The sequence below is a fragment of the Paramormyrops kingsleyae genome, chromosome 3, assembly GCF_048594095.1.
Source record: "Paramormyrops kingsleyae isolate MSU_618 chromosome 3, PKINGS_0.4, whole genome shotgun sequence".
Lineage (NCBI taxonomy): Eukaryota > Metazoa > Chordata > Actinopteri > Osteoglossiformes > Mormyridae > Paramormyrops > Paramormyrops kingsleyae.
Window position 1 is genome coordinate 40022362 of NC_132799.1, and position 15130 is coordinate 40037491.

The following is a 15130-nucleotide window of genomic DNA, read 5'->3' on the forward strand; positions in this document are numbered from 1 at the left end:
AAGAAGTGCTTCCTTAAATCCAGTTTGAAATGTTCTCCCGCTAATTTCCACCTATGGCCACGAGTTCTTGTATTTGAACTAATGCTGAAGTAACTATTCGGTTGAACAGCATCCAAACCTGTTACAATCTTATAGACCTGGATCATGTCCCCCCTCAGTCTCCTTTGCTTGAGGCTGAACAGATTTAGCTCAACTAACCTTTCCTCGTATGACATTCCTCTAAGACCAGGAATCATTCTTGTGGCCCTACGCTGCACCTTTTCTAAGGCCGCAGTGTCCTTTTTAAGATATGGTGACCAAACCTGCACACAATATTCTAGGTGAGGTCTCACCAAGGAATTGTATAATCTTAGCATTACCTCCCTTGACTTAAGCTCCACACACCTGGAGATATACCCCAACATCCTATTGGCCTTTTTTATTGCTTCCCCGCACTGGCGAGAATGAGACATGGAAGCATCAACATACACACCAAGGTCTTTCTCGTAATCAGCTACCTTTATTTCAGTAGGTCTCATAAAATACCTATACTTTATATTTCTGCTCCCTACATGGAGTACCTTACATTTGTCTATGTTAAATTTCATCTGCCAGGTATCGACCCAGTCACTAATTAAATCAAGATCCCGCTGTAGCTGCTGAGCCGCTAGTTCAGTATCTGCTACACCACCCACCTTGGTGTCATCTGCAAATTTCACCAGTTTACTGTATATATTGGTGTCTATATCATTTATGTAAATTAGGAACAATAGTGGTCCTAAAATTGAACCCTGCGGTACCCCACTATGAACGCAGGCCCACTGTGACATTGTGCCTCTTATAACTAGTCGCTGCTTCCTATCTGTTAACCAGTTATCAATCCAGGTCGCTACAGTTCCTAAAATACCTGTCACTTTGAGTTTAAGTAAGAGCCTCTTGTAGGGGACAACATCAAAAGCCTTTTGGAAATCTAAGTAGATGAGTAGCTTCCTCAAAAAACTCCAACAGATTTGTTAAACAGGATCTACCTCTCCTAAATCCATGCTGGCTATCCCTCAAAATGTTATTTGAGTCCAGGTAATCTACCATTTTCTCTTTGATTATAACCTCCACAACTTTACCAGTTATACAAGTTAGACTGACTGGCCTATAGTTTGACAAATTACTTCTATCCCCTTTTTTTGAAAATGGGCGTTATGTTGGCATGCTTCCAATCAGAAGGTACCACACCTTCAGATAAGGATTTTTGAAACAGTAAAGTTAAGGGTCGGCAAATAATATCCCTCATCTCTTTTAACACTATAGGTAAGATGCCATCAGGGCCCTGTGATTTATTTATTTTGAACTTAGCTAGGCTTTGCAAAACATCAGCTTCAGTTATATATATATTAGTTATAGACGATGCTGGATTAGTAATAAGAACTGGTAAGTTACTAGTGTCCTCAACAGTGAATACCCGTGCAAAACTATCATTGAACTCATTTACTATATCAATGTCGTTTTCAATTATAAGACCCTTACTATCCTGCAGATTAGTAATTTCAGCTTTTAGAGCTCTTTTAGAGTTAAAATACTGGAAGAAACTTTTAACGTCATCCTTAGCCTCCAATGCGATCTTCCTTTTGACATTCCTTTTAGCTCGTCTAATGTCATTTTTTAATTCAGCCTGTAGATTTAGATACTCTTGCTTTATTCTGTCATCAACAGTTATTTTCCATCTCTGGAACAAAGCCCTTTTCCTCCTTACTTTATACTTTATTTCCCTAGTAAACCACCTAGGTTGCAATTTCCTAGATTTATTCTTGCTGGAAACAGGTACTGTATGAAGTCCTCTTGCACTTGCAATAATGTGCTTTTAAAAAATTCCCATGCCTCTTCAATAGTTTTGTTATTTAACTCCATCCAGTTCACAGTTTCTAGTTTTAATCTCATACAATTGAAGTTAGCCTTCCTAACATTATATATTTTTGATTTGGACTTTGCTCTTCGGGCACTAAACTTAACCTCAAATTTAACCATGTTATGATCGCTACTGTCAAGTGGTTCTAAAACGTCTAATTTACCAATCCTGTCCTGGTTTTGACAAAATGGGCAGATGCTCAGGCACCCCCCGCTCCACCGTCTGCACATATCTGCTGCGACATAGAGGTTGCTCTTTAACCATTCTGTTTTCACAACAGGAACAAGACAAGGTAACCTGGTCTACAATCTCCACCACATAAATGATTCTTTATGTGCTGTCAGGTCAGCAGAGCCACTGAGGACTGCCTTTTTGCAGGGTAGTTATGATACTGCGTTGCACCATTTCTCCACAGGCTACTCTACACACTGCATTCAAAAACATGTGATACCCTCTGACACCTAGACACTGTGACTAACAGCCTCTAACCTCTACTCAGAAGTTCTAACAGGCATCAGACGCATCTCAAACTCCCATGCATTGTCTGGAACAATCTCTAACTTATCCATCTCCTGTAAACTGCCTCTTTTATACAAAACTTCTAACACAGTGCTTCTCAAACCAGTCCTTGGGGACCCCCAGACATTCCACATTTTTGCTCCCTCCCAACTCTCAGGGAATTGGGAGAGAGCAAAAATGTGAACCATTTGGGGGTGACTGGTATGAGAAGCACTGTTCTAACAGACCCTGAAAAAGCTATAACACGTACCTACACTTTGCCACTACCAGGCTCGACAGTCTTTAATATCTACCAACTGCCTCTAACAGTCTCTGACCAATGTGCACTATATGTAACAGTCTCTGACTCCTTTAAGTCCTGTGACTCTTGTTCATGGTTTTAAACTGTCTTTTACAACCCCATTTCCAAAAAAGTTGGAACGTTGGGTAAGATGTAAATAAAAACAGAATGCAATGATTTATTGTCATATACATGTCATATAAACCCATATTAGTTCTTAGAACAAAGATGACATATCAAATGTTGAGAAATGTTATTGTTTTATAACATTTGCTCAATATGAATTTGATGTCAGCAAGACATTTCAAAAAAAGTTGGGACAGGGGCATATTTACCACTGTGCTGCATCAGCTCTTCTTTTAACAACACTCTGTAAATGTCCTGAGGTCTGCTGATTAAAAAATTCAAATTAAAAGTCATGGACGCTGCATCCTCTGGACTAAAGAGGAGAGTGACCATCTAGCCTGTTACTAGCAGACAGCTCAAAAGCCAGCATCCGTCATGGTATGGGCTGCCTTAGTGTCCATGGTGGGTAGCTTGCACATCTGGGAAGGCACCGTTAATGTTGAATGAAACATACAGGTTTTAGAGCAACACAGGGTGTTATCCAGATGCCTTTTTCAGAGAAGGCCTTGGATATTTCAGCAAGACAATGCCAATCCGCATTCTGTGTGTGTTACATCAGCATGGCTCTGTAGTAGATGGACTAGACTGGCCGGCCTGCAGTCCAGACCTGTCACCCATTGAAAATATTTGCTGCATCATGAAATGAAAAATACAACAAAGGAGACTCCAATTTGTTGAGCAAGAAGGGGACAACATTCAACTGGTCTCCTCAGTTCTGAAATGTTAAAAGAGTGTTGTTAAAAGGAGAAGTGATGCAACACAGTGGTCAACCTGCCCTTGCCCCAAATTTTTTGAAACATGTTGCTGACATCAAATTCAAACTGAGCATATATATATTTGTCACAGAACTGTAGCATTTCTCAATTTCAACATTTGACGTGTCTTTGTTCAATTTCCAATAAAATGTGTGTTTATTTGATTTGCAAAATACTTGCATTCTGTTTTTATTTACATTTTCCATAGGGTCCCAACTTTTTTTGGAAACGGTTGTAAGTTGGGTACACACCAAGCGAATGGCAGAAAACTAGCAAAAAACAAGGTCAATGAATGTTTGGTTCCTGTCCCCTCCCATCAATTGTGAAAATTTGCTCTGTAACACACTGGCATGACTAGAGGTGACAATTAACATACAGCCCAATTAGAGACATCTCCAAATAGCTTTGATGCCCATTCAGCATGCTCAATCAGCTAGAAGCACCATCAGTGACCAAGCTTATCTGACTATGCTGCACAAACTGATATGACAGGCAGTCACTGACTCATCAACAGCCTGACAGCTTTTTATGGTGGAAAATCAGCTTCTTTTTTCCAGCTTTTACAGTTACATAGAGGAAACCCCTTTGCACCTCCAACTGTAACAATTCTGCAACTAATACCCTACCTTATTTCTCCAAAAGCTAGCCACACTACCTCCTGTCCATCCTGTAAATCCTGCAGAAGGAAAACAAAAAGATTAGGATGTCACATGCAGATACATGGTCCTTCCAGTTACACGGTTCTTCCATGCTGTTCAGTAAAAGAAAATATATACTGTAACTCATAAAATAAATGTCTGATAATACATCAATACTGGTCAAGTCATATTAGATGATACAAATTTTAACGCCGTAAACAAGGTAACTTTGGCTGTTGAATTAAACACAAGACAACTATTTCAAGACATTGTAATGAAAAATCTGCATAGATTCATTGGTTTTCTTTATGCCCAGTATACATTCCCATGTTGGTAAGAGGCATCTGCTGAGAAAGATCCTGCTCTGACTTTTCCAAGCTATGAGCCCCACCCATGGTTTCATCCCGAACAAGTAGGTGCAGCACAGTGCAGCAATTCCAGCAAGTAGCATTGGCAACAACATCATCCAGAAGCACTACCTCTAAGTGCCTAGCAGCCCTATCAACAGCTTTAACCCCAACTAATAGCCCAAAACCCAGCTAACACCTAATAACAGGAAACAGCTAATACTAACTTGCAGCCTAGGGTATTCCTGAAGAACGAAACAGCCACACCAGCCATGGCTAGATGTCCCAGACTGACTAGACTGCCCCCAGCATGCCCTCTCTGTCTATATTTAGCCTCTGTGAACTTCCCCAGGTGCCTCATGGCCTCACAGCACTGATGGGGGGGGGGGGGGGGGGCGGCAGACAGAAGAAAACTAGAGTGGCGTGCGGGCCAGTTTAAAAAAGGAAGCACAGCCTCTCGTCTGGGTTAACAGTGGGGATAAACACCTATTTATAAGAGAGCCAGCGGGTAACAAGGTCCAGTTACTCAAACAAGGCCAAAAACAAGCCCCAAATGGAAGTGGGTATCAGAGACAGACACGGCGACCTCTTAGTAACCTCTGCCACACCCACGAGCCCAACAGGGTGACAAGGGGTGTCTCACTCATTGGTGGATGCACTGGCCCATTCCTGCTCTGACAGGCACATGCAGAGACACCTGCAAGAACTTAGGTCCTTATGAGGATACAGGGAATCAGCCAGGGCAGGACCCCTTCAGACCCGCACCCCACTGATTATAAAGATGACTTCATGAGTACTCCGTGAAATGGCTTGGTGATGATGCAGATTCTTATGCAGGAGGGCAGGTGGATCTGACGAAGCACCCCAGGACCACGTGAAATGAAAGCTGAGGCAGCTGTGGCATGATCTTAGTGCCGCATCCGGGAGGGGGCATGCTGCTATGTCAACTCCACGCTATATGTGACCCTCACTGAGCATGCGACAGCCGTGCAACCAGATGCTGCCAAACTATTCAGTAAGCCAGGCTGAAAATGGCAAACAATTACCCACCACAAGATGGTCCAGAAGAGTCTGGCTGCCCGTTTTTCCAAAATGTAAACATGTCAAAATCAATGAGTTCTGATGCTGCTTACAGACACTGTGACGTGGGACAGTCAGAATGCAAAGCACAGTGGAGAAATGCATCACAGCACACTTGCTAAGTTTGTGTACTGAAATTGCAAAATAGTTTTAAAATCGAGGAGTGAAAAGACAAATGATCTTGCAGTGGTTTGTCTTGGCTAATAGAATCAAATGGCTGCAGTTGAGTCATTATATTCAGTCTTCATATCAGTGGACGCCCAGGCTGGTGCACCTTGATGTGATTTATGCTCAGGGAGTCATCCAGACGTTCATGGACAGGTGGTCTGGAGGAATGCCAGTATCACAGATATTACTGTTGGGACTGTTGCTAGGTCAACACTGGGAGCGGTTTTTCAGATGCACTGTTTGTATGGACATTGGAAATCTGGCAGCTGCCCCCCGCCTCCTCCTAGGGTGCTAAAGTGGGACCTCTAGAGGCCACCAGCTCCAGGAACCATCCCGGATTTGAATGACGGTCTCTCTGTGGATTATCTTTACTAGGAGCTTGTAGCCAGCAGGAAGCAGGAGGAATTCTCACCCTGCTGCTTTCCCCCAGTGATATAAATATGCCTCCGTCCTCTCCTTCTTAGTGCTGCCTACTGTCTGTGGCCCAGCAGCTTGCCTCAAAACAGTCCCTTCTGCTCCCCCTTCACTCATTCCTGACCACTAATTTTTTTTCTCCATGTCAACTCCAGAAATGACTACCACAACATTTACCCTACAGCTGGGTAGCCAATGGAAATCAAGCAAATAGCATCAGGTAGCCAGACAGATGAGCCAGTGAGATGGTAAAATAGAAAACAGCAACAGGACTAGCAGGGATGCACTGTAGTTTAACAGTCAGTTGTTATGCTGCAATGTAATGACTAAAGCTGCTGACATGTTGCTGACAATTGATCAGCTAGTTTGTGAAAAAGACTGATCAGTAGCGGCCTCTTACTTTAGTAACAACGTCTGCCCCAGCCACACAAACACACTTCTGCTGCTGGCTATTTATAATCCCAGACCATTGTGTCTCCAAAGCACAGGTGGCTAACATGTAGATATAGCAGTGTATTCAAAAGCCCTGGTACCCTAGAGGTGAATCCGCAGCATCTCTCAGACCATCCCTTTGACTTGTATATGGAGATATGTGGGTGAACTAGAAGCTTTCCTGGATGAAGGTATCATAATGCAATGGAAACTCTCAGACTAAAATAAAAAGAAGGATCTAGTAGTGGTAGATGAGGGGAGATTATTGAGGAGGTAAGATCCCAAGTTCTAGGTTTGTCTTGGTTAAAGAGTATAAGCTCTCCTGTTCCAGTCCTCCAATTATACAGAAATATATAGAATAAGATGAATCTACTAAGATGTTGCTACTTTGTACTATGATACCTTAGCCCTGTCGCCCTGGTGCAGCTTCTGCATTTTAGTTCAATGTGAAACGAGTGCTCAAGTCCAGCACTTTGATCGATGGATCATAGAGATTCCTCAGAATTAAAAAGCATCTTTGTATGCAGTCAGTTGGCAACAATGAACCATTTAATTAACACAGGCATCCCTTAGACCCCTCGGGCTGCCCCCACACCCCTTGCCCCAACTCCCAGACAGCTCCAGCACCATTGCAGTCCTCCATCCCCCTTAATACCCTATGTCTAAAAGCAATATTCCAAGTTGGAAATTTCTCTCCCTTGTCCTGATACCTGGCTGCTCTGGCACGGAGGCACAAAATGGAGGGGTGAGAGTTTGGGAGGGGCGGCCATTTTGTAAAAGCTCTTGGCGGTCGAGGTAAGCCCAAGCGTAGGGAGTTTAGCGGTGGGGTGTTCTCGTCGGCCAAACATCCTGTTCCAGCGAGTCAAACTTGAAAAATGTCCTGCTGTGCTTCTCACATTCGGGATACAGAAAACAAAGGCGCTCTCGTGAACAAGACCCTCTTGAGACATAACCTTTCCGGAAAAACAGAATCAACTCCAAATTCCTTGTGCCAGCAACAATTGTAATTTTACACTTCAATAAAGACAACAGAAAAAGAATAAAAAATCAATTTTGTGTTCTCTTTTGGACTGGAGAATTTAACATCCTCCACTTAGCAGTAAAACAGGTCTTCTATACAGAAAGAACACTAATGGCTAACTCTAAGGTGTTCTTGTACTACTAGTGTTATTGTCAAGGTACTTACATTAGTATCGGAATTATCAGAGAGGTCTGCATATGCTAGGGTATTAAAAAACCCTACAGTGGAAAGAGCAGAGAAGAACCAAAGATTGACACTTTGACATTAATACCACAAAAGTATCAAACTTTCATTAACCCTACCTGCTAAAGCACCACCTTGTGGGCTTTTAGCCAATCAGATGCAGAGATTCCGGGAGGCTGGCATCCACCTTTTGCCCAAAAATGGCTTACCGAGGGACTTGCTCACAAAGAGTCAGGTGTCGCCTGTGGCTATCGTTGGTCACAGGGCAACATTCTTGCTCACACTCAAGTGTCTTTAAATACCCATCATGCTTTCCTGGTAAGAAAGAGATATACAAAAACTAAGCAAACATCTGAGCCACAAGTTACAGGACAATACAGGTGAACTCAGATGATGAATATTCACAACTACATTTTCACCACTTTTCAACAGTGATAAACTTCAGGTTTATAGCATGGCCCAGAATCAACTATCTCCTGCTGTTCCCTTGTCCCATTACTTTCACTTGACCTTTAAATGGCTGTCTTCCTTTACCACTTGGCCCATTTCTGTTCCTCATGTTTGGGAAACAGCCAAGGCCCCTTTGACACAAAACTCAGCGCCTGTTCATTTACATTTTTAAAAATTCTGTGAACTGCTTTATTTAAAATAAAACTTAATAACACAATTTAAATAATAATAGAACGAAATAAGCAGTTGTGCGTAATAACATTTATATGCAGTTGTGCTCCCGACCTAAAGTGCCATAGTTTATAAATAGCACCTGGTGTCCAGGCTAATATTTAAGTAAATGTATTCAAAATGAAATGGTCCACATTTCACAGTGGTCAGCAGCTCAGGGTAATTACTTCCATGTGTAGACCTGGCAGACTTGGCCATGGCTAAATGTGCACATGCTTTGGTTTATCCCATCCTACATCGAATCCCTGACTCCTGTGGAAAAAAAGCTTAAAACAGAGACAATAAATATTTTTTTTGCAGTGACAACAACCTGCCTGTAGTGGTCACTGTTACCTACTTTTTTTACGATAGACAAACCAAATTCACAAACATTAGCTTGGTAGAAAGTGGTGTTGTGACTCAGTGGATAGTGCTGCTGTCTCCTGTTATTCAAGCTGCATAGGTTACCTGTACATCTATAAGTTTACTATTGTGCATGCATTGTCCTGTGATGGACTGGCATCACATCCAGGGTGTTTCCCAGCCTTGTGCTCTATGCTGCATGGGATGGGCTCCAGGACCCCCATGACTCTAACCACGGTAAGTGATTATAAGATGACAGTGAAGTGACAGCAGTTTATCTTGTGAGGGAAACTGCACTAATTAAAATGCACTTTCACTTATAAAAGCCTTGAATATGGCAGTGTGGAACTGCTTTTTCATTGGTTAATATCGAGTACCATCATATACAGACTTACTACTTACAATGTGAAGTATCCTTGATAGCTTACAGTACTACAGTTTTATTAGTTTGTATGTATTTCTGTGGTCAGCAGTTTTAGCAAGCTATGGAAAGACAATATAACGACTATAACAACTGTCAGACACTGCATTGTCTGACCACCTTGTTCATTCTAAGCTTTAGACTTTAAACACCAGAGAGAAGCACTCTTATTGACAGACACATGCAATCATGAGACTCAAACTGAATGACCCAGCTACCTGACAGGACAAAAGAAAGTATCTGAAATAAATAAGAAAAGCATTGAGTAGCGACACACGCCGATCATGACACCTCCTTTTAAGGGTCTCCATATTTGCCAGACAGGGAAATAATAAATACATAAGTGACTCATAAAACAATGATTAATGCAGATAATGTACTACTACAGTATTTGTATTCCAGAAAATATTAACATAAAATATAACACAAATGGATCATACACAATTTAGAACACTAGGTTGCAAACTGTTCGACCCTTGAACAAAACATTTTACATACTATCACATCATTGAGCCTAAACTGATTAAAACTGATATCCAATCCACAATGTATTCCTGCATTGTGCCCTGCGTTGCCCAGAAGAGACTGTAGACACCCCCTCTTCCCTGGCCAGGATAAGCAGTTGGTAAATTGATTAAGATGTTTTTATGTTAAAATGAATCATTGTGAAAAAGAAAGGCCACGTTTCAGGGCAGAAGGAAGGTTTGACAATGTTCCATGTCGAGCCTCATAGATCGCAGTTTTTTGAAAGAAAGAGCAACATTTATTCTGACAAAATGATTCAAGGCTTGGTGTGGGCAGTCCGAATAACAGTACATCCACCGTGACAGTACAGGACATGGCACACAGCACAAGAGAAGCCAGACCAGTCACTTTACATCAGAACTTTCAGTGACATCTCATGATAGGAAAATCTTTAAGCAGCAGGTTTAGCATTTATGCACAGACACAGCTTGTTAGCTTAACCACACCAGTGTGAGGGACATACAGTAATACTGAGTTAGATACTGAGGAACCCAACCCCAGACATTGTGCACCTCTGGTTCAAATCTAAATTACTAGCGCCTCGCTAACTAACCCCCTGGTAGAAATGTGGTGGCACCTTTTGTGGAGCTGGCCCTGCGCTTGTATGCCAGCAAATGAATCAGCTGAAAAATGGCACGAAAGCATATGGTTAATAGGCTAGTCCCTCCATATCACCAGTAGACTCTCTCAGGGAGGCCATCAGCTGCCCAACATTCAATCACACGATCCTTTATCTCTAATATCTCTGGTTGATGATTAGCATGCAGCAGCCTTTATTTTTGTGCCCAGTCTGAACGTTTATCCACGTTTATGTACAAGCAGATTTCAAGACTTCCTTTAACATTATTTTAAATAAATAAATCACTGCTATTCACTAGTAGGTCTTGTTTGATGGGTACTACAGTTGGGTGGAGTTCTGAATCCCGTTTGATTACTGACTGATTAACTCGACACTAACTGGTTGACCTCGGTTGCTTATTAGCATCATGCTTTAATTGGTAAGAGTCACTAAACAAACAGGCAGCTCCCTAGGTCAGTTTAGTCCACTCTGTCTCAGTTTGTTTGGTTGCCCATTTTTATGCCAACAGCTCAAATTGTGAATCCCAGGATCAGAGCATAATTCAGATGATACTGCAGGAACACCATAAGTGCTTGTGAAAACCAAAGATTTGCTATTGAGTAATTTTGAATTTATGTGGGATTTACTGGAATTATTTATGGCAGTTTATTAGCAAAATCATTTAAATATTCAATATAATTTAAAATTTATTTAGCTTTATTAATTTCTCACCATTTAATTAATACATTACTATAAATCTTAAGCTACTTTGCATTGGTAGAAAGAGCCCATTGCGATGAAGTAAAAAAGATACCAGTCAGCTTTGCCAATTATAAATTTTCTAAAATTTATAATCAACTGAATTATAATCAATTAAAATCATTTTAAGTATAAATGTTTTAATGTAAAAATAATAATAACAATAATAATAATAATGACACAAATTAATAGACTGAAAAAGCCCAGTTATTTAAGTGGTCATTTTAAAGACTGCAAAAAATGGTTGCTGGTGTATGAGAAGTGATGAGTGCATTACTGGCTAATCATCAGATGATATAATGTAAAATAAAAAGTATTTCCTCTATATCAGGAATACCACGAAGAAGAAAATGGTATGTTTTCATTGAGCACTCCCGAGGTATGTGGACCGACAGTCAAAAGCGCATGATAGATCAAACAATAATGACACATGTTCAGAGATGAGGGAGTGACCCTCCACATGAAAGACCGGGGGCCCCAGAAAGTGCTTGCTCAAAATCAAACTGAATTTGTTTGTAAAAGAATAACAGTAACAGCCCACCTATTTCAAATACATATTCAGAAAAATTACTACTGTAACACTTACAGAAATAATACTGGAATCCTAAATGTAGTAATAAAAACTAGCTGATTACAACAGAATTGTTCTGAATTAAGAACTTCATGGAGGATCATTCTACTCCTAAGTTTTTTAGTTCTTAATTAATTTTTCTTTTTTCGTCTACAAAATCATAGAAAAGTTCAGCCTAAAATGACAGTGTTAAATATGAACTAGCTTGAAAATAATATTCTGATTTGTGTGACTTAATGAAGATGGAAACTTAAACCTGCTTTTGTTCAAAACCATTCGCTGAAAATTGAGGATCCTGTGTCAAGTCAAATTTAAAATGAAAACTTATGCAAGAAAAAATCATTTGCTTTTCCTTTGCAGTAATTATCCTTATGCAACAGATAAGGGAAAACTAATAATTTTTATATAAATTTTGAAATTTCATCCAAGGTGTTTTGTAAACATAAATATCAGATTACAATTAAAGTGGGTGAGAATCGTCAATAGGTCAACTATAACATAAGAATAGGACACACAAGCACACAGAATTGTGCTTCTATCCCTGCAGTACATTAATGTCACCCAATAGTTTTTTGTGCAATAATTCCTGTAGCCTGCTACGAAGCCAAAATTCTCAGTTACATTCCACACACCACACTTAATGATTAATGGTACAGTGACGAGTCATGTCATTTTCTGCTGACACACTTGGTGAGGCATGGTCCCTGATTCAGAAACAGAAAAAAATGTTTGCAGTGAAAAGTGCAAACTTGAAAAAGCAGTAACTAACAATTGAACAAGCATTATATCGACACAAAAATCAACAATTATAGACCTCAGAATGAAAGAAGTTAGAGTTATGTGATTCTAAATTGTCTCTCATGAAGAATGTTTCAACATTTCTGATAAACAGTTAGTTTGGATCATTTTATTAATATAAAATATGATAATGTATTGAAAATATGATAGAAAAACTCAATTTTTGGAATTATAACAAATTTATTTTAAAATTAACCTAAAATGCTAAAACAAAATTGAAACTTTTTTTAGATGATTAATCCTAAAAGAAACCACAGAATCAGTCAGTCAGGTACAATTAACGACTGTGTAAATGTCCTCTTCATTCCATCGTTTCTATGTTAATAAAATTTTACTTGTTTCAGCTAGATATGTGCTTTTTATTACTTGATGTCATTATTATTTTTATTATAATTATTGCTGTTATTGTTTTTTGCTATTGTTATTACAGTAGTAGTAACAGTAATAATAATGATAGCTTCTAGACTTTACAGCCTAATTTATTTTTGATGTCCCAACCGGATAATGCTCTCTCATTTCCATGTTTCCCTTCCCCGCTGTAAGTCCGAGCTGACAAGTGAAGCGACGCTTTCGGCGACGGTGCCTTCCTTTGTTTCAGCGCCTCACTGAAAGCAAACGCCACAATCTTGCCTGAGATGTACTCCCATAACTGAGGGGCAGCAGAATATTAAATGATAGACCCTCCAACCACTCTATCTTCCTGTCTGCACTGCAAAAATCAGACTCAATCTGAAAGGTTTGTGTTATGAGAAATAAATTAATACTCACTAAAAGTACAGTGGGAATTGTAGTAAAACAGGGTTCTATTACTTCTATAATTTATTAGTTCAAAATTAGTTGCTGGCAGTTCTTTTCCTCCCCGACACAATCTTGGGTAAATTTGTGCAAATTAATGCTGCAATGTAAAAATTATTTCAGTACAAAATAGACATTAATTCTGTTAAAAACTGTAGCTGATGTACTGTCAAATCCAATAAATATGATCCAGTAAAACTAATAACAGCTACAAACTAGCTACAGTTATTTATATGTATAAACATGATGATAATAACAATATCAGACTAAATAAATAATGCATTGTCAATAACAGTTTTTTACTTAGTGTTAGAATGTAAAATGTTCAGAACCTCATAAATGCATAATTCTGCGTATGCAGGAAAATCTGGATTCATTTTTTTAGCTGAAAAAAAATTCAGATAAAATACTGTCAATCATATTTATTTTTGGTAAATAACATTTAGAAATAGAGTGCAAAAAATTTGAAAATAATTTTGCTCAGAACAGATGCATACACTCGTTGAAATGAGACAGAGCGCCTCCCTCTGACTGACTGGCTGCCCAGCTCCCAAAGAAGGCCATACTTCATCAGGATTGACAGACATTCACTTTGGCGAAATAGAGCAGGCACTATCTTAGGCAGCTCCTCCCACAAATGGCTTGAGGGTGGGGCCTTAAGTGGTGTGCGTGACTGTGTGTACGTGTGTATTGAGGGGGGGCGTCAGTGATCTGAGAATGTGAGCATGCCTTGGCCTGGGCACCACGTGTGTGGAAAGACAGGGCGGAGCACTCCAATACAGCCTTCTCCCTTGGCCCCCCCAGGTGCCCGCTTATAGCATCCCTCCCTCCCTGTGGCACAGATCACAGCTCACTGAGAGTGACGCTGGCTCGGCCTCCTGCCCAATACAGACAGCACCCTGCCTGGCCTTTCCCTCTCTCCTGCATGTCACACCTATGTGTGTGATGGAGGCAATTCCTCCATCAGCAGCCTCAGTGACGACTGGGAGCAGTGGCGAATCACGACTTAATATACACAATATTCACAGTAACTGCACTTAAATATGCTCTCAGAATCTTCAGAAACACTTATGTTTACCCCAACTCCTGTTTTTAAGCCTTTCAGTTCGAAACTAAAAAAAAAAAAGTTTATATCAAAAACACTCAGGTCTGGCCCAAGTGTGGTGAAATTTCATTAAACTGCTAGGAAAAAGCAAATGGTGAACAGTTCATTTCAGCTGAGGTTTTAACACAAACATAGAGAACAACAAGCAAGGAAAGGGTCCTCGCTGGCAGATTATTTTTAATTATTATTATTTTGGTGTAAAGAGAATAGATAAAATAAGTGCATGTAACCATCTTAACTAAAATTAAATGTTAATTATTACATTTTAATAACGTTTTCTAAGCAAATCCTGTGCGCACTAATGTCATTCAAATGAAATAAAAGTAATAAAAAGCTGTCTCACATATTTAGCAAATAGCTGAAAGTGAACATCAAATATTCTTGTGAAATGTATTCTGTTTATAGAAAATTTGTAAATTGAAAAAACACATATTAACCAAAAAGACTTCTTGAAATCCAAATAAAAACATGGCCTAATAATTATCAGTAATCATATTTAATTGAAAATCTAAATAAAAATATATATTCATATGCAAATCAATCAATCATTATGCCATATTTTAAAATGTATTAATCAATGTCTTGATTTTGCACTTCAGGTTTTAAAAGAATTCCTGGAACTGTAAAGTGAAATCCTTAAAAATATGATCAAATCCCAAACTGACATGAATTCAAACAGAAATATATATAATTTTGCTTGAAATTCTTGCACTGTTATTATGAAGTAATTAA

General features: G+C 39.6%; 1 protein-coding gene across 2 annotated transcripts in view; it reads right to left on the bottom strand.

Moving 5' to 3' along the window:
* The window catches only part of LOC111858590 (peroxisome proliferator-activated receptor alpha-like), a 111340-nt gene that overhangs the window by 33188 nt on the left and 63022 nt on the right, over positions 1 to 15130 (bottom strand). The window lies entirely within an intron of this gene.